We start from the raw sequence: 5,578 nt of genomic DNA, 5'->3' as shown, positions 1-5,578 counted from the left end.
TTGGGCAAAACCTTTGCCGAGAAATACTAAGAGTGAAGCAATACAGACTGGTTGATTAATGCATGCAATTTCTCCTCGGTTGCATGTTATATATGGATATGTCCGTGATGTTCATGATGGCTGCCATTAGCCTTTGCTCGAAAAGCTCGTGCGGATACATGGTATGCATTCGCCGGAACACAAGGCATGCCCCCGCCACTACAGGAATGCTCGTCTACGCCGACGGCCGGCTGCCCTCGGCGTAGCCATGCCTGGCCCTCGGCGTAGGCTACGCCGACGGTAGCCCTTGGCGTACCTCGTCGGCGTTCAGCTCCCTCGGCACACGCAGCCACGCCGTCGGCGTACGGCTGGCCCTCGGCGTACGCTCCATACGCCGACGGCCACGTCCACCCCTCGGCGTCCGAGCCCTCGGCGCAGCGTCCCGTCGCGCCGTCGCCGTTAACGGAGGGCCGGAGACGCCGACGGCCTGGCCCTCGGCATAGGCAGGGTTCCTGCGTGACGGAGAGGCGACGTGGAGCGACGTGGTGCGGCCAGCTGTGCGTGATACGCCGAGGGCAACCCCCTCGGCATCTGCATGGGGCATGCAAAGCTACGTGGCGCGCGGTGATACGTCCAAAACGTATCTACTTTCCCGAACACTTTTGCTATTGTTTTGCCTCTAATTTGTGTATTTTGGATGCAACTAACACGGACTAACGCTGTTTTCAGCAGAACTGTTCTGGTGTCTCGTTTTTGTGCAGAAATCCAACTTTCGGGAAAATCCTCGGAATTTATGCAGAAGGCCCTATTTTCCCAGGAAACTGACGGAGCCAGAAGGACAACTCAGGTGGAGGCCCGAGGGCCCCACACCATAGGGCGGCGCGGCCCAGGGGGGGGGCCGCGCGGCCATGTGGTGTGGCCCCCTCGGCCGGCCTCCGACGCCCTCCTTCGGACTATTTATCGGCCTCGACCTAAAAACGCACGGGGAGAAGTCGAAGTCGCCAGAAACCCTCCAGAACGCCGCCACATCGCGAAACTCCGTCGCGGGAGCCAGAAGTCTCCGTTCTGGCACTCCGCCGGGACGGGGAATTGGAGGAGATCATCGCCGCCATCACCGCCAACGCCTCTACATCAACCAGCCATGTTTCCCCCATCCATGTGTGAGTAATTCCCCCGCTGTAGGCCGAAGGGGATGGTAGGGATTGGATGAGATTGGTCATGTAATAGCATAAGAATGTTAGGGCATAGTGCCTAGTGTCCGTAATTGGTACTTTCATGATATCGTTGCAACTTGTTATGCTTAATGCTTGTCACTAGGGCCCGAGTGCCATGATCTCAGATCTGAACATGTTATTGTTTCATCATGATATTCATTGTTTATTGATCTTACCTGCAAGTTGTATACACATGTCGCTGTCCGGAACCGATGGCCCCGAAGTGACAGAAATCGGGACAACCGGAGGGAATGGTAGCGATGTGAGGATCACATGTGTTCACGGAGTGTTAATGCTTTGCTCCGGTACTCTATTAAAAGGAGTACCTTAATATCCAGTAGTTTCCCTTGAGGCCCGGCTGCCACCGGCTGGTAGGACAAAAGATGTTGTGCAAGTTTCTCATTGCGAGCACGTACGACTATAATTGGAACACATGCCTATTGATTGCTTTGTACTTGGACACCGTTTTATTATTATCTGCAAATGCCCTGCTATGATTGTTACATGAGTTTCTCTCATCCATGCAACGCCCGTCATCCGTCCCCGTGCCTACAGTATTTTAATCCTGCTGTTTACTAAAATCACTACTGCTGTCTCTGTTACTCTGTTGCTGTTATTTCACTACTGCTACTGCTATAAAACTGTTACTACTGATAAACTCTTGCGAGCAAGTCTGTTTCCAGGTGCAGCTGAATTGACAACTCCGCTGTTAAGGCTTCCAAGTGTTCTTTGTCTCCCCTTTTGTCGAATCAATAAATTGGGTTTTACTTCCCTCGAAGATTGTTGCGATCCCCTATACTTGTGGGTCATCAAGACTATTTTCTGGCGCCGTTGCCGGGGAGCGTAGCTTTATTTGGAAGTTCACTTGGATTAATATTGTTCGCTGCAAATTCTCCATCATGGGTAAACCTCGCGATACTAAGATCGCCATATTGCCATCCACTACAAGAAAAGGTACAATTCTGAGTACCTCCGCTACACTTGATTCACCATCTGTGATTGATAAACTTGTTTCACCACCACATGCTTCACATGCGGGTACTTCTGCTGAATCTGAAAACTCTCATAATATTGATAATATTTCTGCTGTGCTTGATGATAGTGGTTCGTTGGGATCCTTTCTAGATGCTACAATTGCTAGGTCTAGACAAATTGAAAATACTGAAACTCCTAATGCTACTACACCTGTTAGTTCACCTGAACTTGATTATTTTAGTGATGATCCTGATGAAGATTATGTGGAGCTTAATGATGATTTTATTGAAAAATGCAATGCTACTACTGATGCAAGAAAAATTTAAAAGTTGCTTGCAGAACATGCTGTTAGATATAAACTGTCTCCTGATCCTAAGTTTGCCACATCTCCTATAAACATTAAGGATAAAGATTATGATTTTTCTCTTGATTTATCTCATATAGCTATTGTTGAGAAAACACCCTTTTGTGGTACTGAAAAAGAGAGTGCTGTTGAACACATGATTGAGTTATCTACTCTAAGTAGCTTGTTTTCTGATGATGTCAAGATGCGTACTTACTTTGTTGCTAAAATCTTTCCATTCTCATTAAAGGATGACGCTAAAACTTGGTATAATAGTTTGCCACCTAATTCTATTAAAAGTCCAAAAGAATTGCTTGATGTTTTCTTCCGTAAATACTTTCCTGCTAGTGCTCAACATATTGCTTTGCAGAGAATCTATAATTTTAACCAGGAAGATGGAGAGAAATTGCCTGAGGCTTGGGCGAGATTTTGCTCTTTTATTAGAGCTCGGCCTGACCATGATTTGGAAAAGCATGATTTACTTGATATATTTTATAGTGGACTAACCATTGAGTCTAGGGCATACCTGGATAGTTGTGCTGGTTGTGTTTTCAGGAAAAGAACTCAGGGCAGCTATTTGAAGAATTATTGGCTAAAATAGGCCGGAATCATGATGATTGGACTACGCCTGAACCAACTCCAACGCCAATATTGAAGAAGAGGGGTTTAATTAAATTGAATGATGAAGATATGAGGGAAGCCAAGAAGTCTCTCAAGGAGAAAGGTATTAAATCTGAAGATGTGAAGAAACTTCCTCCCATAGAAGATATATGTGAGATAATTCCCCCTTCATCCATGATTGAGGTAAACTCCCTTCAACGCTTTACTAGGGAAGATATTCCGTATTCAAAACCTCCTGCACAATGCTTAGATGAGTTTGATAATTATATTGTTAAGCAAGAAAATTTTAATATGAGAGTAGAGAATCATTTAATGGAAAATTCTCGAGCTATTAGTGAATTGCATGATATTGTAGAGAGAACCTCCAATGATGTTAAGATGCTTGTTAAACATTTTCATATGGTTCAAACTCAAATTGATCAACTCACTAAAGTGCAAAATGACTTGTTAGGGAATAATTCTAAAGAGAAACATGCTTATGAAGTAACAACTAGAGGTGGTGTCTCTACCCAGGATCCTCTATATCCTGAAGGGCATCCCAAAAGAATTGAACAAGATTCTCAACGCATTGAACCTAGTGCTCCTTCTAAGAAGAAAAAGAAGAAGAAACATAAAAATGTTGTAGAATCCTCTGAACCTGCTAATGATCCTAATAGCATTTCTATTTCTGATGCTGAAACTGAAAGTGGTAATGAACATGATAAAGATAATGATAAGAATGATGCTCCTGATAAAGAAGAGGTTGAAGAAGAACTTGAAAAGCATGATAAAAATAAAAAGTACACTAAAGAAGATTTTATTGCTGAGAAACATGGTAATGAAAGAGAACCTTGGGTGCAAAAGCAAATGCCTTTTCCTGCTAAGAAACTAAAATCAAAGGAAGAAAAACACTATAATAAATTTTGCAATTGGATGAAACCTTTATTCTTGCAAATCCCTTTGACTGATGCTATTAAATTGCCACCTTATTCAAAGTATATGAAAGATATTGTTACTAACAAAAGGAAAATCCCCAATGAGGAAATTTCCACTATGCTTGCTAATTACTCTTTCAATGGCAAAGTTCCAAAGAAGTTGGGCGACCCAGGTATACCTACTATTCCTTGTTCTATTAAGAATAATTATGTTAAGACTGCTCTATGTGACTTGGGAACCGGTGTTAGTGTTATGCCTTTTTCTCTTTATAAGAGACTTTACTTAGATAAGTTGATACCTACTGATATATCTTTCAAATGGCTGATAAATCTACTGCTATTTCTGTTGGTATATGTGAGGATGTTCCTGTTCAAGTTACTACTAACTGCTTGATATTAACTGATTTTGTTGTGTTGGAAATGCCTGAAGATGATAATATGTCTATTATTCTTGGGAGACCTTTTCTTAACACCGCAGGGGCTGTTATTGATTGCAATAAAGGAAAGGTTACCTTCAATGTTGATGATAAGGAGCATACCGTTTATTTCCCCAAGAAGATTGATAAAGTATGTGGAGTCAATACTATTTTTAATGTGAGAACTATCAAAGTGGGAACTATTGATTGTCCTATATATGAGCCTAAGGAAGAATATCAAACTCTCGTGATTGGATCCATATCAATACAATTCAAGGTAACATGATTGATTTGAGGTTTATTTCTTCTTATGCTATGTAAAATTTATTTGGTGGCAAGACTTGATCAACCTTGTTAACGAATACTTTTTATATGCATAGAGGAGGTAAACAACATCTCTTTCTTCCTCCACTTGCTCTAGTTGCTGTAGCATTTTTATTTTGCAAAGTTCCTTAGTTATTTAAAGATTTCAAAAATTTTCCTGGCCAGTAATAATAAACTAAATACCCAGAAATGTGCATTTTTCAAAGTTTTCAAAAATTCACAAAAATTATACCGTTGGTCCTATTTTTCGACGAGGCACCTGGGAGCACCAGAGGATGACCTGTGGGGCACCAGAGGGTGCCGCACCACAGGCCGGCGCGGCCAAGGAGGTGGGCGCGCCACCCTGTGGTGTGGGCCCCTCCTTGCCCCACTATCTCATCTCTTTCTCCCAGCATTTTCTCTCTCCCGAAAAAATTCGCACCAGGTTCCTCTCACTCGCGTTTTTGCTCAAGAGCTCAGGATTTTTCGATCTCTTTGCTCAGCCCAGATTTCTTGCTGAAATTTGGCACATTTGCTCCTTGGTATGTGACTCCTCCACCCATCCAAGTAGAATTTTGTTTGGTTGAGTATATCTTGAATATTTTGCTGCTGTAGGTAACATGTTTAGTGAGCTTGCATGCTTGTTCTAAGTTGTATAAACTAGTTTTGATGCATGATTAGTACTCTAGCAAGTTCCTATAGTAGTTCCCCTTGATTATATGTCACCAAATCAAAATTTTTATATTGTTTGTTGAAATTTCAGAAAATGGAGTGGAATAGATATCAATTGAACCAACAAGAATTGGAGGTCCA

The sequence above is a fragment of the Lolium perenne genome, chromosome 2, assembly GCF_019359855.2.
Source record: "Lolium perenne isolate Kyuss_39 chromosome 2, Kyuss_2.0, whole genome shotgun sequence".
NCBI classification, from domain to species: Eukaryota; Viridiplantae; Streptophyta; class Magnoliopsida; order Poales; family Poaceae; genus Lolium; species Lolium perenne.
The sequence above is the reverse complement of the archived record's forward strand: the minus strand, read 5'-3'. Positions refer to the sequence as shown.